Raw genomic sequence first — 24,397 nt, forward strand, 5'->3', positions numbered from 1 at the left:
TAACAATAATGTCCCTTTAACCTTTGTTTTTTAGTGAAAGAAAAAAATATGTGTATATATTATATATATATATATATATATATATATATATATATATATATTATCTACTGGCGGTTATAGATAGTTATAGTTAGGACCGTGTTTCCATAGGAAATCCGCAACATTCTATTTGTAATAACTTTGGCGCCGGTTGACGAATCCTCGCAAAATTTTCAAAATAGGTGGGGCGCTCCGCTCCGCTCCTACCCTGAAAGTCTCGGGGGGATTCGTCAAGCGGGGGCTAAGAAAAAAGGGGGGTCCCAAAACGCGTTTTCCCCATGCAATTTTCCATAAGGACATTTAGTCCAAGGTACAGCCCGAACGGAGGGGACCCTCTTTAAGGACCCATGTTTGCCATGATTTTCCTGAGCTTAGAAAACAAGAAGAGTGGTTGAAATCCCGGCCGGGGTTCAAGCGCTGCTCCACATGTAGAGCGTGCAAATTTGGTAAAAACACCAACCAATATTGCACACCATTTAGCCCAGATCCACTTGACATACGTGGATCTTTTACTTGCAAAACTGAATTCGCTATCTATGTACTAACTTGTACTTGTGATCTCAGATATGTCGGGAGTACCTGGCAACCAGTACATGTTAGAATTCTTCAGCATTTACGTGCCATTGTAAATAATGATGCATCGTATCCGGTGGCGAGGCATTTTAAAGTTTGTCACAACAACAATCTACAATGCCTCAATTATTTTGTAATTGCCTCGGTTCCTAAAATCAAGAGAGGTGGTGACCGTGATAAAATGCTTAGAAGATTAGAATCGGAATTTATTTTAAAACTAGACAGCAGATTCCCGAATGGGCTTAATACAACGGAGGATTTACATGTGTTTCTTTAACATCATATTATGTATTATATATTGTTAGATTTCTTTAGAGTGTATTGCCCTGCCTGCTTCCACGTAAATATATTATGAATTTCCACCTTTGTTCCCATTTTTTCTTTATATTCCCATTTTATTTTTCCCTGTGTGTTTAATTACATGATTCAGGGATATATAAATGTGTTTTTTTCACTTCACTTATTTGACATAGACTCTGTGATATATCTGTTTGGACCATAATATTAATAACAGTGAGTTCACTCACAATGTTTTATAACATTTTAGAATTTAAACATTCAGGCGTTTCAACAAAACCATATTATTACTTAAACATGCTAATTGCATTATATGCTTTTAGGCGTATTTCATTTTGACTTCCATGGTTTGGTATCTATATCCAAAAAAATTAAATTATTGACAATATTGCATTATTTGCACAATATTTTTTGTGTTTACATCTTTGCGTAATTTGCACATTGTAAAATAGAGTTTTTTGTATTAGTTTTTATAAATCAATGATATAATGAATTTTAATCTATAATATTTGCACTTTATTGCGTTGTTTGCACAGTCATTCATGATTGGATACTATTGAAACTTTGACTATGGATTACATGTATTTTATGCCAAACAATTATGCATATTTACATATGTTTTGCGCAATTGTTTTGTTAGAATTTATATAAATTGAATATTTGACTTGCGCTTGATGGTTTTGGATTTTAACCTGTTATTTATTTATAAACTATGTACAACGTGGTCTAATATGAAATCGTTTGGAAAACAGACTATCTAACTTTGAGTAATGTGTCTTCACTTTTTAAATGTCACATGGTGTAAAAAAATGGTGAAAAAAATGCAGCCAATTGAAAGCCTCAATGTATAAAATGGGCTCATTTTATTTAACTGATTGTCTGTGAGCAAGGGCGGATGCCCGAAACGCGTCAGATTTGTGAAGACTCGGCTTTGAAATAAATTAACAACAATTGTGCCTTACTTTGGATCTGCGTGGTTTCTATTTTCCGTTGATACGGATTTTTTCGAGACTGCAAGTATGGGATATATATATATATATATATATTATCTACTGGCAGTTATAGATAGTTATAGTTAGGACCGTGTTTCCATAGGAAATCCGCAACATTCTATTTGGAATAACTTTGGCGCCGGTTGACGAATCCTCGCAAAATTTTCAAAATAGGTGGGGCGCTCCGCTCCGCTCCGCTCCTACCCTGAAAGTCTCGGGGGGATTCGTCAAGCGGGGGCTAAGAAAAAAGGGGGGTCCCAAAACGCGTTTTCCCCATGCAATTTTCCATAAGGACATTTAGTCCAAGGTACAGCCCGAACGGCTGAACAGAATTACTTGAAATTTGGCAGAGACGTAGTCCTCAGGTCAGGGGTGTGCCTTTTGCAGGTCTGGTGTCAATCTGTTCAGTAGTTCCTGAGAAAATCAAAAGTAAAACATATATATGTGGGCGGCTCCTAACCACACATCTCATCCTGAGATCTGATTGGCTGTCAGCACTTCATCCAAGAAGTGTTGGCAGCCATCTTGGGACCAATATACATGATAGCACCTCATTAAAAAGCATTGCAGTTAATAGAAGGTTTTAAGACTTTAGTTACATTATAAATCATTTGTTGATGGTACAATACTCATTTTAGGAATTGTGGTATGTTCTAAGGTGATTTCACCATGTGAAAAAGCCTTCTGCTGGGATATCATGATTGAGAGAAAAATATTTTCTCATGCTTTTCCCACAGAGGTTTGGAAGGTGATCTATAAGCTAAACTGAGAGCTTATTTTCTGTAAATTCACATTATCTTTCTCAGTCATGTGAGAATGAAGTCTGACATTCTCAGTAAAACATGTACATCCAACAAGGGCAGAGACTGTCAGTTGATTCCTTTGTGTTCTACTGCAGCTTCCCAGAGTGTTCCAAAGAACAACTAGAGCGCTAACAGTCCTACTTATGATAAACGTATGGCACACCTGAAGCCCTCTTGCTTGGATTAAAGTGGTAACTCTTAAAACATTTAATTTAAAAAGGAACAAAATGAGGGGGTTCCTTTTTCCATAACAAGTATTATTAGTGCTGCAGAAAGAAAAACTAGGGCACATTTTGACTTCTGAAATCCTCTTTTATTTCATTAAAAAATTCTGACATGCAGACTGAAACATGCACTTTCAATACCAGCCGCAGTTTTCCCTGGTGAGCAGTAGCTTTACTACAGTGATCTAATGAGCAAAAAGAGTGCTAACATTCTGAATTTATGGCAAATGTGTGACATATCTGAATACCTTCATGATGGAATCAAAGTAAAAAACTGAAAGCAGTTCCTACTGAGGAGACTGCAGTACATGAGGAAATTAGGAAACTTCATAACAAATAAATCTCCCAAGATGGCCACCGGAGACAAAAGATCCCAAATGTAGCCCAAAATCACCCAGATGTAGCCCAAATATAGCCCAATGACAGAAGTGTGCAAAACACTTATTATTTTGTGATTTTGCAGTGTTATATAGTGCAGACTTGTCAGGTATTGGAGTGCTTTACATGAGCATTGGTTACATCACACAAGAACAAATTCATTTTGGTTGTAGACATGGGGAGACTAAGTGATTTGACCAGAATCACAGAATGTCGAGCTGAAGCAGAAACTCCAACCTGGTTCTCCAGTTGCAAAGTCTGCAGTTCTGGAAGTAACACCACATCTTCTCCCCTAAGTGCAACATTTAATCAAGTGGTCAACTGGATAAAAAAACATAAAGATAACAAATAATTTAAAAGTGTTTTGTCGCTATTTGAAAACTCAGAAAATATGTCCTTATTTTAGTCTTTTAGAGCACTAACCATAATTTTGATGCCAATAAGACCCTCTCATATATGTAATTTCTAAAGGAAATGCTCTAGATATTACAGTTTTGATTACATCAAGATGACGTCAGGCGTTCCACACTTTTGTAATAAATATAGAATGTTAGCAATCTAGTTGTTCATTAGGATACTGTGGAGAGGCAGAGGCCAGGGGCACGGACTCTGAAAATTGAAGGCAGGTAGGAGGGTGCAAAGGCAACAATTTAACCACACTGAGCAGGCAGGAAGGGTCGTGGCAGCACAACAGACTATGGAGGGCAGTGGAAAGGGGGGCAGGGGCAACAAACCAACAATACAAGACTTGCAAGAGAGGCTGTGGCAATGTAATAGACCATTGTGGGCAGAAGGAAGAGGCAATGGTAGTACAACCATACATGCCAACAGACCCGATTCAGCCAGGAAACGTCCAATGTTTTTAAGCTCAAATGGGCTTTATTTGATCTGTCTCCTGTCTACAATCTCCTCTTTTCCAATGTAACTCAAAGGGGAAAATCAATACCCCAGTTTTTTTTCAAAATCTCCCTCTTACCAAGTTCAAAATGTTCGCAAGTATGGTACATTGGATCATGGAAGGAAATGGGGTAGGGACATGGACTTGGATAACAGAGGACAGGAGGGACATGGAGAGGTGCACCAAACTGACCCTGCAGGGCAGGCATCAGGGTTTGCAGCAGCACAATACACCACACAGGGCATGCGGGACGGGAGTGCAGCACAACAATCCATAGAAAGCAAGAGGGAGGGGACAGGATCATGCACATGGACAACAGAGAACAGAGGGGCAAGAGGCAATGGTAGCTAGCTGACCATAATGGACAGACAGGAGAGAAAGCTGCAGCATAACAGACCATAAAGGGCAGGAGGGAAGGATCAGGGGCATTACAATGGAACAGACAAGCCAGGAGGGAGGGAGTAGGGGTCTGCACATGTAAACAGAGGGCTGGGGGCAAGGGGGCAGGGCAGGAGCAGCAAGATAGCCATGGAGGTCAGGCAGGATGGGCACTAGAAGCAAGACACACCATGAAGAGCAACAGTGAGACTGTGATGGCATACACACAGACCATGGAGGGAAGGTGGGAGGGGGTCAGGGGCAGCTACCTGACCACACAGGGAAGGTGGGAGGGGCCATAGCAGCACAGAAGACCATGCATGGCAAGTGGGAGGGTTAGTGGCAGCACAATGGCTATGATGGGCAAGAAGGAGGGTGCAGGGGCATGCACAAAGGACGATGGAGGATAGAAGGGAGGGTCAGGACCTGTGCACAGACAAGAAAGTTCAGGGGAAGGGGCCTCACAACAGACTGCACGGGGCAGGCAGGAGGAGCAGTTGCAGCACAACAGACCAGGGAGGGCAGAAGGGTGTGGCAGTACAATGGACCATGTAGGACAGGAGGAAGAGGCTAGGGGCATGGCATGTGGACAGGCAGGGTGGAGGTGGCAGGGACAGGTTACAGTCATCTGACAATGCTAGGCAGGTGGGAGGGGAGTGGCAGCTCAACAGAACACTCAGAGTAGATAGGAGTGGCAGGTCCATGGAACATGGTGGGCAAAAAGGATGGAGCAGGGGCATGCACAAAGACATCGGAGGGCAGGGGGAAGGAGAATAGGGGCAGCAAGCTAAGCACAGAGTTTAAGCAGGAGGTCAATGATGGGGCATAGAATTGGGCAATGGAGGGCAGGAGGAGGGGACTGGTACATCATAGGATAGGGAGGAGGGGGATGGGGCAGCAAGCTAACTGTTCAGAGAAGGCGGGTATTAGGAACTTCATTGTTTTTAAAACGTGTGTCTGTGCGAACTACTTAAAATATGAACAAGTATTCAGCATAATCTCACTTTTATTCAGGAAGAAGAGGACGTTTGTGACTGTGACTCCGGGCTCACTTGGCAGAAACAGCCCCTGACCCTCCACCCCCTATCGCAAAATGTAATGCCCGTGAAAAGGGTAGGTGAACACAGTGTTATATAGAACATAGTCCTGAGAGCACGATTGAAAATGAAAACTAGATATAGTGTATGGTATAAACTATGCACCAAAAAGTGAGATATAAGATGAACCGGGCGTGAAATATAATATGCAATACATTGTGCGCAATGACAGATTCATTGGAGAGCGCGAGATAGCACAGGCACTAGCGCGTGCTATGCGATGTGTGCCTTGGAGTGTAATATGCACAGGGCAGTGTTGTGTAAACTAACTAGTCTCTAAAGTTGTAATATAAAATATGTGCTGGGGAGTGTAACGTTGCATATGCACTGTGAAAAAGATATGGATCCCAGATTGTGATATGTATGGCATAGCACTGTGCGTTATAACATAGGCATCGAGGAAGGCACGTTAGATGGGGCAATATAACCCGTGCGAAGACAAGTGTGGCATGACATATTCACGGGGTGGTGTTACAGTGCACATGGGCTAGATAGTGTCATAGCATATGCACTAGCTGGTGGAATACAACACAGAGGTGTGTGGCACTCGGCAGGCAATGGTGGGTGTAACACAGCATTGGGCTCTGCCAGGAGCGCGCTGTGACTCTCAAGTGATGCTCGTCCCCTTTCCAGAGAGTAAAATAAAAAGTATTACACATCCGGCAGTGGATGTGTGTTTTATTAACCGTGAGGGGGGTTTCTTACATAGTTTTGGTCGAATTTTTGTCGAATCCCCTTTGAATGGCTTGGTGTGCATGTGTATTAAATGTGCCCGTCAATAGCTACCCATGTTTGTATAAATAAACGACAAGGGTGTCTACCGGGATTAGGCACGGTAGGGCATCAGACATGTCAGAGCTTCACTAGTGGTGTAAATAACATTCCACGTGGATTCATTGTATGCATAGTCGCCTTTTAATGAATATCACTCAAATCGTCATGGTGATAGGTACGTATGGTTTGTCCAGCATGTTCTAGGTGTGTCTATAAATATATATTTTTTTAAAATAATAAAAAACAGTTGCCGGCCCTGGGGATTGGGGTCAAAAAAATATAATTAGGAGACAGGCCCTGGGGGATGTGGTCATCAGGGCCAATAAATTAGAATAAGAAGGGGAACCACACAGCCCCCATTCTTAAAAAATTCAAATAAATAAAAGACTGGCATTGTGCCGGAGGCCACGCCCCCTCCTTGCAGCACTCTGCAAACGCGCCCCCTGGCGAGTTGTAAGTTGGGGAATTAATTCCTCTTCAATACTGAGGGTCCCTGAGGGCCAACTAGCCCAACAGGCATCTCCAGTATGCGCCAGGGAGCTGCGCTGCAGACAGGTGTTCTGAGGCCAAGCCCCTTTTTACACCTCTCTGCAACGCAGCTCTGTGGCGCTTACTGGAGGTACCTAATGGTCTAGTTTGAGCCTAGGGACCCTTAGGATTCAAGGGGACTTAATCACTCAACTTAGAACAGCCACAGGGCGCGTTTACACAGTGGTGAAGGGAGGGGGCGGGGCCTGAGGTGACGTGTGCAAACACGCACTATGGCACATTTTAAATTGGGGATATCATTTCCCTTCAATACTGAGGGCCCCTGGGGGCTAACTAGCCCACCAAGTACTTCCAGTAAGCGCCACTGAGCTGCATTGCAGAGAGGTGGTCCAGGCTGTGCCACTTTTTACACCTCTCTGCAACGCAGCTCTGTGGCACTTACTGGAGGCACTAAGTGGGCTAGTTGGACCCTAGGGACCCTCAGGATTCAAATGAACTTAATCTCCCAACTAAAAACGGACACAGGGCGTGTTTACACAGTGGTGAAGGGAGGGGACGGGGCCTGAGTTAACGTGTGCAAAAACGCCCTGTGGCCTGTTTTAAGAGGTAGTTTTAATCCCCCTGCCCTATTATATACTAGGGGCTTACAGAGGAGGTCATGCTAATCACAGGGGGACCCCAACGCATAATGTTCCCTAGTGTATGTAGGTGTTTTCACTGTATTCTAAGTGTCTTTTAACATAGCACTGGCTCTAGGACTGGTTAGTCAGACTCAGTTACCTCCAGTATCCGTCTGAAAAAGTTGAGGGTACAGGATGATTTTGCAACAAGGACTTTTTCTGCTCTTCTTTTTGTTCTTTCTGCATGTTATCCTTCTTCCTGCACTTTTCTTCGTCTTTGAGGACTTCTGTTGCTTCTTTCTGCACTTCTTTTTTTTCTTTCTTCACATGTCCTATCTCTGTAGGCATAGTTAGAAATTAGCATTTAAAAAATCTTTGAAATTCACAGAAAACAACATAGGTTTCAGGGGTGTTATAGTTAGCTGGACTTTTCACTTGTACAAAACCATTGAAATTCCCCCGTTATAGTTAGTTCAGCTAACTATAACTCGCGCGCCCGCAATGCACTGCTGATGACGTCACATATTACATCACTCATGACATGGTCAGTGACATCACTCATGACATCACTGATGACATCTCAAATGACATCACTGATGACATCACTGATGACATCATCCTTGTGATAGAGTGGCAGACCTCCTCTCACCCTAATATAACCTTTGATACACACATTCAAAAATAGAGACTAAAATTTTCAAAACAATGGACATACCAATACCAGTTACAACAACCTCTTCAGTAATTCTAACATCCACATACACATCCACTCATTCACCAACAGTCCTATACAGTCACTCATACATGTACTCACTCATCATATGTACTCATACACCTATACATCCTGTTACACAATGCCACTCATCCATAGAGCTACTCACACACATAGTCACTCATGCTAATAAAGAATCAAACATACATTTACTTGCATACACAGTTATACACACACCACCACACTTATTTCTACGGAAACTTACACATACTTAGTCTTTTAAACAATCACTTATAGAAACACATACTTATTCATATAGGAACTCTTTCAATCTCTCCCTCTCACATATACTCTCTTATATACACCAATAGTCACATATACTAGTTTAAAACATATGTAGTTACTCATAAAGACACTATTGAGACAGTCATTCACTCACTAACACACCCATACACACAATCATCCACCCATACAGTGCTGCACACATGCTGTCTTCAACACATACAAACAGTGAGTCACTCATTCATGCACCTATGCACTACGTAATACCCCCCACCGAACCATGCAGACACTCAGACTGATACTCAAAAAACCAACTAATAACCTATATAGACACCCATGTAGCTACTCACCAACCCATGCAGCCACTTTTACACAAAGTGAGAGACTGATACAGATATTTACATATTTAAACATTACTCACTAAGCCATGTATTCACTATGATACACTTAATCAGTCAGTTACACAATCAATTTTTCAAAAACAAATCATCCATTTAGACACTTATATACCCATTTATTCTTCCATCGACCTTGAGATCTACATATATAAAACATATTTAATTTTCAGAAAAACAGACATTCACTGGATGATGTCATCAGTGAGGTCATCAGTGATGTCATTTGAGATGTCATCAGTGATGTCATGAGTGATGTCACTGACCATGTCATGAGTGATGTAATATGTGACGTCATCAGCAGTGCATTGCGGGCGCGCGAGTTATAGTTAGCTGAACTAACTACAACGGGGGAATTTCAATGGTTTTGTAGAAGTGAAAAGTCCAGCTAACTATAACACCCCTGAAACCTATAGTTTTTTCAGTGAATATATATATATATATATATATATATATATCACCAACTCAATTGGCACGCAGAGAGCCTGAACTTTAGCAGGGCGGTCAGTGCTTCTGGTGCGAGGCTTCCAGATAACATGCCAACATTCCTCCTTTACCTTCGAAAGAAGCGCACTGACTCTGGTAATGTTGCTTTCAAATTCATTTAATTCATGGAACGACACGGAGGCAAAGAGGCTCACTGTTCCCAACGTTTCTGCTCACCAGAGCCTTGATCACGGGAGGCAGTCTCTCTGACATTTGAATTGCCCACGTGGTTTTCCTTTTAAACACGCAGGCCGTATTCTATTACAGAAAGCACAGAGGAAAACTTTCACGACTTTCCATGCATGCAGAATTCTGTTTTTAAACAAAGTCCTTGATTGAATATTCTGCACGCTTTTCACATAATTGAAATGACTCTCGGAGTTTGGAAAGTAAGGGAGCAGAAGCAACATTTTCCAAGACTGCAGTTTTTTGTTGCTCTCAAAAGAGAAAGTGGATATGTTAAAAACGGACTGTGCTGAGACGGACACTTTATTTATTTTGTGCAAAGGAAAAGACCAATTATGTGAAAAGCGTGCAGAATATTCAATCAAGGACTTTGTTTAACCCCTTTAGTGCCCATGACGAGATAGTCTCGTCATGGAGCACGGTCGCGCTGTGCCCATGACGAGACTATCTCGTCATGAACCACACCCACTAATAAAACGCCTGGCACAGGAGGGGGAAAGGGCGTGGCACAGAAGGGGTTAAAAACAGTATTCTGCATGCATGGAAAGTCGTGAAAGTTTAAAAGGAAAACCACGTGGGCAATTCAAATGTCAGAGAGACTGCCTCCTGTGATCAAGGCTCTGGTGAGCAGAAACGTTGGGAACAGTGAGCCTCTTTGCCTCCGTGTCGTTCCATGAATTAAATGAATTTGAAAGCAACATTACCAGAGTCAGTGCGCTTCTTTCGAAGGTAAAGGAGGAATGTTGGCACATATATATAGGGAAAAGGAAAAGGATATATATATATATATATATTCACTGAAAAAAACATATGTTTCAGGGGCGTTATAGTTAGCTGGACATTTTCCTCATACAAACCCTAGAAATTCCCCTGTTATAGTTAGATCAGCTAACTATAACTCGCGCCCCCGCAATGCACTGCTGATGACGTCACATATCACATCACACATGACATGGTCAGTGACATCACTGATGACATCATTGATGACATCTCAAATGACATCACTGATGACATCACTGATGACATCATCCATGTGATAAATTACTGCATCTACTCACACCCTAATATAACCTTTGATACACCAACTCAAAATTTCAGACGTCCATTCTCAAAACCATAGATACTCCAATACCAATAACTACATACCCACTCATTAACTCTTAGGTCTACATACACCTCCAGTCACTCACCTGTACAGTCACTCATACTTACAGCCACTCCGTACAAGACTATCATATGCATTTATACACCTATATAGACACTCACGGACCGCCAATCATCCATTGAGGTACTGACACACCTAGTCAGTCGTGCAAGTAATTAAATACAGTCCAATTTACTCACCTATACAGTTAAACACACTCAAGTTCACTTATTCATAAAAATAGTACCACATTCTTACGCTCTTATACAATCATTGATACAAGCACACACTCACCCATACAGCCACTCTCACAATGACACACTCTCACATATACCCACTTATATACTCTTACACGCATATATACTGCCTTTCACATATGTAGTTAGTCACACATGTACCACTGAGATATACATTCAATCCCTAACACACCCATACATACACTCACTCAACCATACAGTTCATCACAGATGCACTCTTAAAACCATGCACCCATAGAATCACCCACTCGCACATCTATGCCTAGAATCACACACACCCTACCCACACAAACACTCAGGCACCCATAACGATACTGAGACAACCAATCAATAACCCATATAGACACTCATATAGCTATTCACAAAACCATGCAGCCACTTATACACCTACACACAGACACATACGGACATTCACACAGTTTAGTCACTAGACTGCAGTAAGATTCATTTAATGACTCACTTATAGAGTCAGTTACACACCTAGAAAATCATCCATTCACACACTTGTACACCCACTCATTCTTCCACAGGCCTTTCACTATAAATATATAATACATATTTAAACTTTACAGAAACACACAGTCACCGGATGACGTCATCAGTGATGTCATTTGAGATGACATCAGTGATGTCATCAGTGATGTCACTGACCATGTCATGAGTGATGTAATATGTGACGTCATCAGCAGTGCATTGCGGGGGCGTGAGTTATAGTTAGCTGAACTAACTATACCAGGGGAATTTCTAGGGTTTTGTACGAGGGAAATGTCCAGCTAACTATAACGCCCCTGAAACCTATAGTTTTTTAAGTGAATTTCTAAGGTTTTTTAAATGCTAATTCCTAACTGTAACATGCCTGAAACCTATGGTTTTTTCAGTGAATTTCAAAGGTTTTTTAAATGCCAATTCCTAACTATCACGTGCATGAAACCTATGTTTTTTTCAGTGAATTTCAAAGGTTTTTTAAATGCTAATTCCTATCTATAATTTATCTCTAAACATATCATGAAAAGCATTCTTTTTTAAAAGTAGGGTGCACATTAGTTTTATGGAAAAGCATCTTTGTGATTGGTTAAGAAAAAGCAGTTTCAACGTCGAGTACATATCATAGGATAAAATTTGCTCAGCTCAACCACACCTGCTACTTGCATTTGGAAGGCACTGTTCGAACTTAAAACAATCGTGAACTTTTAACCTGCACGTGTCGTTAAATATTCAAGAAAATGTTACAAAAAAATATTATTAAGTTTTAAAAAATTGATGAACTTTTAACCTGCACGTGTTGTAGAATGTTCTAGAAAGTGTGTTGATAGAATACGTTGCACTTTTGACTTCTATGTGTTGTTGAATATTTAAAAAAACGGTTCATATGGAAAAATAAAAAGAAACCAATAGAGAAGTTTTGAAACCTAAAAGAATCAAGGAACTATTCTAATTAATTCTTTACATGTATTTATGTGTGCAGCAACAAAATTATAGACACAACAGCACTAGGAAGAGGAAGAAGCAGGGAGTGGGGGGAGGGGGGGAGATGGGCAGAATGGCACACATGCACAATTAAGTACAACACACATATAGACTAACAATGGCCAAAATGAAACACACCAACAAGGAGCACAAGTCACACAATGCGCCAAAATTACACCACTGAACGAGCATAGAATTGAAAACCATGCTGCATTCATACAGGATGTGTACAAAGGCCAGTTGTTGGTGTTGTGGGATGTCTGCGACCGTGGTCATCATGGATGAGATGCCCAGCATGTGGCACATGGTCGAGTTCACTGTGTGTTATGTTGCCAAACGGCTGCTCCTCCCTCCCACGAGCCCCCACACTTTTCTACGGTGCGCTGTTGTATCTCATGCACTCGTACGGCACACCATTGTAATGCCTATTTGCGCATGTCCTGCTACATTCCAACTACACCATCACAGTGCCGTTTGGAGGTGGTGCATGCCACTTTACAGCATCGACTGCTGCGGCTCTTGTAGCAGGCCACACCAGAACACAGAGACACACTTACCGCACTTCCTGTACACGGACATGTCCGAGACACCCCGTTCCCCTTGCCAGATAGGCACACCCCTGCACTGACCTGTGAACCACAGACCAGCACATGCCAGTTGTGCATGCAGGAGGATGCGTGCATAGCTACACGTCCAGGCTCACTGCGAAAGCTGAGGTGACAGCACACTGTGATGTTGCAGGGCTCGTGCCTATCATGCTAAGACAATGACCAGAGGGAGACACTTACTAAGATGTGGGTTTGGGGGGCATTGGCGGTCCTGGAGTTGTTGAGATGAGTCTTCTGGCCCTCATGGGTATCCCTGTATCATGCTCATTGACTCTATGGCACCTGTGGGTGTTCTGGTGTGGCTCTTGGCTGTGTTCCCTTTCATGGTGCAGGTAGTTGTCCTGCTTAACACCAGCAGAAAGCAGGTGTAAAATCCCTGGTGCTAACGTGTCTTATCGCCGGAATTTGTTTCGCATTGCAATTGGTGTGAAAGTTGTGATGTGATTTTTTTCGTGTGCAGAACAATATACAAACTGAGCAGTGTATCTCATCAAGATACAGCACCTGATGCACTATTCCCAATAAATATAAATACAATGAGATTTCTTAATAGATTTTGTGTGTACACTGTAAGTGCAGCCAATACCTCAGTGCAATTCAATACAGGATTTTAGTATTTAGAATAAATCGAAAAGGTGCACCTCATGTCTTTTTGCACGGGAACGGCAACTCTCCATTTCATTATAAGCAGTTTAACGGAAGTAAAGTTGAGATAAATCTAACACACTATTCAGAAGTTGGTGCAAACTGCAGATATCACCAGTATTCCAGCGATAAGTGCCCCAAAATTTAACACCATGGTGGACTCCATCAAATAACAGTAATAAGAACAAGAAAGAGTCACACAGCAGTTAAGAGAACAACCAAAAACGTTATGAATTTTTTTTTCAAACTTTATTTTTTATAATAATTAATATATAAACAATAAACTATTTTCGAACTTTATTTTTTTATTAACATATATATGAACAATAAACTAATAAACAAAATGTAACAACAATAATAAAAAACAACAAGGCGGAACACTCCTGTGGGGACAATGGATGTTGACGACAGACCTGGAAAATAAAGAAAGATTCTTAAAAAAAAAACAACATGGTATTCTCAACAAAATACCACAAGAAACAAATTACAAATATACAAAATGCATACAGCTAACAAAATGTAATAAGTTTAACTTACAAAAACTGTAAATGTTGCCGCTTTAAAATATTTACCGAATCTGAGGAAATTTTTTTGCAGAAGGCACCACGCCAACAACGTTTTTCTTCAGAGGTGAGGAAATGTTTTACTTTTTCCAAGGGGCAAACAAAGACCAATGCCACCTTCGTGCCTCAAAAGATTTGCCTAAGAGTTCTGTTACGAGGAGATCCTAACAAAAAATACTCGTGCGGCACAGCAAGTATGATGAAACACCTAAGGACCCTTCATCCAAAAAATCTTGCACGAGAAGAGTGCAAACAGATGAGAAACACTCCTGTTCTGTATCTGTAAAAAAGAATAACAAATAAACGTATATTAATAACTTACAAATGTATACTATTCCATTACTGTACAAACACATTTTATATAAAAACTGACTATGAAACTATAGCCCTGAACCACAAGTGTGACGATCGTTAAAACACTACATGCATAGTGGATAGTACTTTGAAGCAGTTCATGCCCTAAAGCCTACCTCACTAAAAGACTACATGCTAACTGACTTAATGATTACAGTACTATAAGCAGACACACTGGGTGAGTCACAGGGTGTTTCCTAGAAGAGTATGAATACTAACTAGGGATTAGAAGGTGTGACACACAACTGTGTAGGTGATTAGAGGACTGCATCCATACTGCATAGGCATTTAAAGCAGTCCATGTGCAAGGCCTGGCTCACTGCATGACTACTTGGGTACTGACTGAATGACTAGAGTACAGCAAGGAGAGTGCCTACGTGAATTTTTCGCACAGGGAATAGATTAGTACTTGGTACTGAATGGGTCACTAGAGGAGTGCAAAGGCAGTGACAAGTGCTGGACTGTATGGATACTGACTAGGATATTGAAAGTGTGAAAGACAAGTGTCTAGGTGGTTAGAAGACTGCATGCATAGTGCATAGGGGTTTGAAGCAGTCCATGTGCTAAGGCCTGGCTCAGTGTATGAATACTTAGGCACTGACTGAATGATTAGAGTACTGCAAAGATAGTATCTTGGTGAATTTATAAGTGTTTGGGTTTTAGCACAGTGAATGGATTAGTACATGGTGCTGAATGGGTCACTAGAGGACTGCAAAGGGAGTGACAGGGTATTTCCTGGAAGTGTATGGATACTGACTAGGGAATTGAAGGTGTGAAAGACAATTGTGTAGGTGGTTAGAGGACTGCATGCATAGTGGATAAGGGTTTGAAGCACTCCATATACTAAGGCCTGGGTCACTGGATGAGTACTTGGGTACTGACTCAATGATTAGAGTACTGCAAGGAGAGTGCCTGGGTGAATTTATTAGGGTTTGGCACAGTGAATGGATTAGTACATGATGCTGAATGGGTCACTAGAGGAGTGCAACTGGAGTGACAGGGTGTTTGCTGGAAATGAACGGATACTGACTGGGGAATTAAAGGTGTGAAAGACAAGTGTGTAGGTGGTTAGAGGACTGCATGCATAGTGGATAGGGGTTTGAAGTAGTCTCCTGGCTCAGTGCATGAATACTTAGGCAGTGACTGACTCATTAGAGTACTGGAAAGAGAGTGTCTAGGTGAATTTATAAGTGTTTGGGTTTTGGCACAGTGAATGGATTAGTACATGCTGTTGAATGGGTCTCTAGAGGACTGCAAAGGAAGTGACAGGATGTTTCCTGGAAGTGTATGGATACTGACTAGGGAATTGAAGGTGTAAAAGACAAGTGTATAGTATGTTAGAACACTACATGCATACTGCATACTCATTTGAAGCAATCTATTTGGTACTTAGAAACTGACTAAATAATCAGACTACCTTTAGGACAGTGCTTAGGTAAAACTTTAAAATGTTCAGTTCTGAATAGTACATTGTACTGCACCTTAGTGTCAAACCCTGACTCATTTTATCAATGCATAAGCAAAGACTAGCTTCTAATGCTACTAAAACTTGACAACATGAGAGGTTTTAAATTAGTTATCTGTCAGCAAATACACAATGTTACCAAATGCTTCTCTTACAGTGGTTCCCAAATGCACACAGACTCACAGTGTGATTCTAGACAACAACTACTATACCTAGGAGTTTACCAAAAATCATTCACTACTGTGGAAGTTGTAAAGGAACTGCACACAATCTTCATACTTTAGGACTGCACTTTTATGTCAAAGCCTGACTCATATAATCAAAGCATAAGCAAAGACTGGCTTCTTATGCTACTAAAACTTGACAACATGACCGGTTTTAAAACAGTTATCTGTCAGCAAATACACAATGTTACCAAATGCTTCTCTCACAATCCTTACCCAAATGCACACAGACTCACAGTGTGATTTTAGACAAGCAACACTATCCTAGGAGTTTACAAAAACTCATTCACTAGTCTGGAAGAGTTAATGGTACTGCACACAATCTACATATTTAAGTACACCACATCAGTGTCAAAGCATGACTCATTTAATCAATGCATAAGCAAAGCCTGGATTCTAATGCTACTAAAACTTCACAACATGACAGGTTTTAAAACACTTATCTGTCAGCAAATACATGATGTTACCAAATGCTTCTCTCACAGTGATCCCAAATACACACTAACTCACAGTGTGATTCTAGACAAGCACCACTATCCCTATGAGTTTACCAAAACTCATTCACTACAGTGCAAGTGGTAAGGGAACTGCACACAATCTACATATTTCACGACTGCAATTTACTGTCAATGCCTGACTCATATACTGAAAGTATAAGCCATAACTGTCTTCTAATGCTTCTAAAACTTGACAACATGACATGTTTTAAAACAGTTGTCTGTCAGCAAATACACGATGTTACCAAACACTTCTCTCACAGTGGTTCCCAAATGCACACAGACTCACAGTGTGATTCTAGACAAACAACACTATCCCTAGCAGATTACCAAAACTCATTCACTACAGTGGAAGTGGTAAGGGAACTGCACACAATCTACATATTTCACGACTGCACTTTAGTGTCAATGCCTGACTCATTTAATCAACGCGAAAGCAATGACTAGCTTCTAATGCTACTAAAACTTGACAACATGACAGGTTTTAAAATAGTTATCTGTCAGCAAATACATGATGTTACCAAATGCTTCTCTCACAGTGGATCCCAAATGCACACACACTCACAGTGTGAATCTAGACAACAACCACTATACCCAGGAGTTTACCAAAAATCATTCACTACTTTGGAAGTGGTAAGGGAACTGCACACACTCTTCATATTTCAGGACTGCACTTTTGTGTCAAAGCCTGACTTGTTTATTCAAAGCATAAGCAAAGACTGGCTTCTAATACTACTAAAACTTGACAACATGACCGGTTTTAAAACAGTTATCTGTCAGCAAATACACGAAGTTACCAAATGCTTCTCTCACAATCATTACCCAAATGCACACAGACTCACAGTGTGATTTTAGACAAGCAACACTATCCTAGGAGTTTACCAAAACTCATTCACTAGTCTGGAAGAGCTAATGGAACTGCACACAATCTACATATTTAAGTACAGCGCATCAGTGTCAAAGCATGACTCATTTAATCAACGCATAAGCAAAGACTGGATTATAATGCTACTAAAGCTTCACAACATGACAGGATTTAAAACAGTTATCTGTCAGCAAATACATGATGTTACCAAATGCTTCTCTCGCACTGATCCCAAATACACACTAACTCACAGTGTGATTCTAGACAAGCACCACTATCCCTAGGAGTTTACCAAAACTCCTTCACTACAGTGCAAGTGGTAAGGGAACTGCACACAATCTACATATTTCAGAACTGCACTTTTCTGTCAAAGCCTGACTCAAATCATAAGCCATAACTGTCTTCTAATTCTACTAAAACTTCACAACATGACAAGTTAAAACAGTTATCTGTCTGCAAATACATGATGTTACCAAATGCTTCTCTCACAGTGGTTCCCAAATGCACACAGACTCACTGTGTGATTCTAGATAAACAACACTATCTCTTGCACTATACCAAAACACATTTTTTCATCTAGAAGTAGTACTACATTTTATTATAGAAACATAACATAACTCATTTCACAAATTCATAAACAATGACTGGTTTCTAATTCTACCAACATATAAAAACAGCACAGTTATCTGTCTGCAAACACATGAAAAACACAAATGCTTATCACAGAATAGTTTCTACATGCACACACATTGTAGAGAAAAAAATGACTCCCTACACTTTAGCAGGAGAAATACATTAGTCTAATAGTCTACATACATCCCCTCACAATTAAACAACTCATCTTTCAAGTTATTTTGTAGATTAAGAAGTATATCAATCACTCACCATATTTTCTTTTACAGAATCTCTGCACTGTGCACCTCTCAGCAAAAACAAAGTATGGAAATGTTTCCCTCTCATTTTCCACACATATACATGTAAACATCAAATCACAATCCTTCACACATAAACTCAAAAGCAAACACACATTTCTTTTGGTTAAACATTTCAACCCTTTCCAACTGAAATACATTTCAACCCTTTCCCCAATCTGCCTTCTGCCTGTTACCATAGAAACAGCTAAAGGAACACTGCACTGAGCTCACAGGTCACAAGTTCAGCACACAATGTTGCTAATCAAGACAGGAAGTGTGCTTGACTTTTCAACATATCAGCTTATCATATATAATGTTCCTTAAACTCTGTTTTTGTTAACCAATAGGAATCATACCTTTACAAAACAGAAATATACACCCTACCTTTCAGTGTAGAAAGTAGTCATACAACCAATGATTTCTTGTCTTTTTTCAAAAAACATTGCCGTGGATCTGCGCACCCACCGCGGCGGATCCGCGCACCCAACGCGATAGGATGCGTGCACCATGCGCGCATTTCGAAGTTTTTTTCTTTAAAAAAAGGGGGGCCCCAGGGGGTCCTTCTGGGACCCCCAAAGTACCTCTAGAGGGTCAGAGTATTTCCACTCTGCCCCCTTTATATGTTTTACACACTTATTCCCCTTGCTTCTTCAGCCTCGCTTCTACAGAGGCAGAAAATGGCCGCCAACAGTTCCTGGTTTCGAATGTAGGGAGACACTCGACAGCCAATTAGCATTCAGCGCGCGACCGGGAGGGTGCGCGCTCGGTTCCGGAAGGGTGCGCGTATGGTGCGGGTAGGGTCTGCGGATCCTCCGCGGCCATAGATATCACTAACTTTTTTACCTTAATTTTCTCAGGAACTACTGAACAGATTCACACCATATATACAAAAGGCACGAGTTCAAACTGAGGACTACCTCCTTGCCAAATTTGGTGTCATTCCGTTCTGCGTTTCGGGCTGTAGCTGCGACAACAGATCCTATGGGAAATTGCATGGGGAAAACGCGTTTTGGGACCCCCCTTTTTTCTCGGCCCCCGCTTGACGAATCACCACGAAACTTTCAGGGTAGGAGCGGAGCTGGCCAAAAGTTTGGAGAATTTTGCGAAGATTCGTCAATCGGCGCCAAAGATATTCCCAATAGAATGTTGCGGATTTCCTATGGAAAATAGGTCCGACCGCCAGTAGATAATATATATGTATACATATATATATATATATATGTATATATATATATATATATACATATATTACCTACTGGCGGTCGCCAGTAGGTAGTTATAGTTAGGACCCTCTTACCATAGGAAATCCGCAACATTCTATTTGGAATAACTTTGGCGCCGGTCGACGAATCCTCGCGAAATTTTCAAAATAGGTGGGGCGCTACGGTCCGCTCCTACCCTGAAAGTCTCGGGGGGATTCGTCAAGCGGGGGCTGAGAAAAAAGGGGGGTCCCAAAACGCGTTTTTCCCATGCATTTTTCCATAGGACCTTTAGACACAGCTACAGCCCGAACGGCTGAACAGAGTTACTTGAAATTTGGACGAGAGGTAGTCCTCAGGTCAAGGAAGTGCCTTTTGTAGGTCTGGTGTAAATCTGTTCAGTAGTTCCTGAGAAAATAGCATTTAAATCAATATATATATCTGTGGCAGCTTACGGCGCGCTTACCGTGCGCTTACGGTGAGCTTACCGTACGCGTACGGTGACGTGCGCGAGCGCGATTCTGATTGGCTGTTAGATCTTAGTAAACATTCGAATCGGTCGAAACCAGGAAGCGGCGGCCGCCATTTCGTGTGTTTCACTCAGAAAAAAAAAGGGTGATAACTTGAAAAGGGGGCAAGGAAGAGAGTTACAGACCCCCTAACATTTGAAAGGGGGTCAAAGAAGGACAGAAAAGTACAAAAAAAACATTTATTAATTTTTAAAAAAAATCGCGGGGTACGCGTACGGTAAGCTTACGGTGAGCTTACCGTACGCGTACGGTGACGTGCGCGAGCGCGATTCTGATTGGCTGTTAGATCTTAGTAAACATTCGAATCGGTCGAAACCAGGAAGCGGCGGCCGCCATTTCGTGTGTTTCACTCAGAAAAAAAAGGGTGATAACTTAAACAGGGGGCAAGGAAGAGAGATAAAGACCCCCTAACATTTGAAAGGGGGTCAAAGAAGGACAGAAAAGTAAAAAAAAAACATTAATTAATTTTTTTTTAAAATCGCGGGGTACGCGTACGGTAAGCTTACGGTGAGCTTACCGTACGCGTACGGTAGAAAAAAAAATAAAAAAATAAATAAAATTCAGATTTAAGTGTTTAGATATTAGGGGGCTCTAAAAAGAGCCGTTGTGTACATGAAGTGATTTGATTTTTTAGTGGTACCTACAAGTAAGTACCGATGCAGAGTCTAAGGTTCCCTTCATCAGTGAAGTGTACACCATCTCCTCTATAAATGTCTTGCATGTCGTAACGCAAGTTGTTGTGGTAAATGGAACCCATACCATAGTCTCGGAGGAAAGTAGAAACAGATTTGTTGACGTGCTTTCTTGCTTTGTCAATCTGCGGACAAAAATGATTGGAGCAGTTCCATTTTTGCCTTTGGCATATGTTAGAATACGCAAAGGCAGTTTTAGGGAAAAGTGAAAAAAGTTGTGCAAAGGTCTCCTTCATAAGCATTTCCAGACCTACCCCAGTCAAAGTGTCTAGGTCATTGCCACCACAGTGCACTATTATGAGGTCAGGGTGTTGGATTTGCATGAAGGATTTCACCAAAGGCATCAATTGGTGCCACTTTAACCCTCTCTGACCAATCCATTTAATGTCTACATTTGGCAAAGCAAGGTCTCTCACCATACCTGTTTTCTCTGCATACTTTTCAATCCAGAAGACATAGCTGTGCCCTACAATCCACACTGTGAACATCTTCCAAGGAGATCTGGATGCACTCAGGAGGTGTCTTTCAGTAGAATGGGAAAAAAAAATGAAAGACAGTTTGGAAATGGAGGCATACATATTTTTTTATAAAAAAAAGAACTGATTGGCTGTTTCATACCATTCTACACTAAAAACTAGGCTGTATGTGTAAAATTATAGAAGCATGTTTTGTATTGGTACAGAAAAATGTGTTACCAAAGAACAGTACTATGGATTTGCTGTTAGGTTTGAAAAGTCAAGCACTCCTGCTCTTTGGAAATGAAACATTGTGTGGTGAACTTCTGACCTAACTCTACACAGCAGTGTTTCAAGAGCTGTTGCTATGGTAGCAGGCAGAAGTCAAGTTGGGGGAAGGGTACTAGGCTGAAGTCAAGTTGGGGGAAGGGTACTTTTGGAAAAGGGTTGGTTTTCAACCAATAGAAATGTGTGATTACATTTGAAAAAAAGGGGGAAGCACTGAGATTTGAAATTAACATGTATATGTGTGGAAAAAGATAGGGAAACATTGCCATTATCTGGTTCTGCTGAAAGGAGAGAGGTGTACAGAACAGAGATCCTGGCTCTGATAATCTGCTGTTTGAGTGCCACATTTCTTTCACAACTAACTAATTTTAAAGGTGAGTTATGAGTTTGAGAGGGGATGTATATGGTAAAATAAGAAATGAATAATAGAATTGGAATTCCTTTTGTTGAAGTTGTGTTTATCGTTTTGTGATATGGGAGAAATTAAAATGTGAGGAACATGTAAAATAATATGGACTATGTTTTCACCATAAATTAAGGTGTACTGGTATAAATGAGGAATACTTTTAGGGTTTGAGGTTGCAGTCAGTAATGCAAATACATTCAGCATCACTAAGGCTGGTTGCCCTTGCTGGAGTGTAGTCAGTCACCCAGGTTACACATGTTGCTGGTCTGAAAAAGCTGTTTGGACATGTGCTTTTTAAAGAATCTGAAAAGTGGATTAAAAATGTGTCAGATTGTAAAAGTACTTATCACTTGCAAAAAAAAAGAGTAGTAAGTGTGCTTTCAAATTGGCAAAGAAATTTCGTTTTCTGACTAATATGAAACCATGATTCTGTGTGCAAAGAGGAATTATAGACAGAGATTTATTGCGTATTACTCTGGTAATTTTACAGTTGCATTAGTTGGAAAGGGGGAGCTATTTTTTCAGCAGAAGCAGACTCTTAGCACACATCCAGCTGCTTATCCTGTGGAATCATGCACAGTATTCACAACCGAGTGGGATTTGAGGTTGCAGTCAGTAATGCAAATAGATTCAGTATCACTAAGGCTGGTTGCCCTTGCTGGAGTGTAGTCAGTCACCCAGGTTACACATGTTGCTGGTCTGAAAAAGCTGTTTGGACATGTGCTTTTAAAAGAATCTGAAAAGTGGATTCAAAATGTGTCAGACTGTAAAAGTACTTATCACTTGTCAAAAAAGCAGTTGTAAGTGTGCTTTCAAATTGGCAAAGAAATTTCGTTTTCTGACTAATATGAAACCATGACTCTGTGTGCAAAGAGGAATTATAGACAGAGATGTATTGCGTATTACTCTGGTAATTTTACAGTTGCATTAGATGGAAAGGGGGAGCTATTTTTTTCTGCAGAACCAGACTCTTAGCAAACACCCAGCTGCTTATCCTGTGGAATCATGCACAGTATTCACAACCGAGTGGGATTTGAGGTTGCAGTCAGTAATGGAAATACATTCAGCATCACTAAGGCTGGTTGCCCTTGCTGGAGTGTAGTCAGTCATCCAGGTTACACATGTTGCTGGTCTAAAAAAGCTGTTTGGACATGTGCTTTTAAAAGAATCTGAAAAGTGGATTCAAAATGTGTCAGACTGTAAAAGTACTTATCACTTGTCAAAAAAAGCAGTTGTAAGTGTGCTTTCAAATTGGCAAAGAAATTTCGTTTTCTGACTAATATGAAACCATGACTCTGTGTGCAAAGAGGAATTATAGACAGAGATTTATTGCGTATTACTCTGGTAATTTTACAGTTGCATTAGATGGAAAGGGGGATCTATTTTTTCAGCAGAAGCAGACTCTTAGCACACACCCAGCTGCTTATCCTGTGGAATCATGCACAGTATTCACAACCGAGTGGGGTTTGAGGTTGCAGTCAGTAATGCAAATACATTCAGCATCACTAAGGCTGGTTGCCCTTGCTGGAGTGTAGTCAGTCACCCAGGTTACACACGTTGCTGGTCTGAAAAAGCTGTTTGGACATGTGCTTTTAAAAGAATCTGAAAAGTGGATTCAAAATGTGTCAGACTGTAAAAGTACTTATCACTTGTCAAAAAAGCAGTTGTAAGTTTGCTTTCAAATTGGCAAAGAAATTTTGTTTTCTGACTAATATGAAACCATGACTCTGTGTGCAAAGAGGAATTATAGACAGAGATTTATTGCGTATTACTCTGGTAATTTTACAGTTGCATTAGATGGAAAGGGGGAGCTATTTTTTTCTGCAGAACCAGACTCTTAGCAAACACCCAGCTGCTTATCCTGTGGAATCATGCACAGTATTCACAACCGAGTGGGGTTTGAGGTTGCAGTCAGTAATGCAAATACATTCAGTATCACTAAGGCTGGTTGCCCTTGCTGGAGTGTAGTCAGTCATCCAGGTTACACATGTTGCTGGTCTGAAAAAGCTGTTTGGACATGTGCTTTTAAAAGAATCTGAAAAGTGGATTCAAAATGTGTCAGACTGTAAAAGTACTTATCACTTGCACAAAAAAAGAGTAGTAAGTGTGCTTTCAAATTGGCAAAAAAATTTCATTTTCTGACTAATATGAAACCATGATTCTGAGTGCAAAGAGGAATTGCAGACAGAGATTTATTGCGT

The sequence above is a fragment of the Triturus cristatus genome, chromosome 8 (genome assembly GCF_964204655.1).
Source record: "Triturus cristatus chromosome 8, aTriCri1.1, whole genome shotgun sequence".
NCBI classification, from domain to species: domain Eukaryota; kingdom Metazoa; phylum Chordata; class Amphibia; order Caudata; family Salamandridae; genus Triturus; species Triturus cristatus.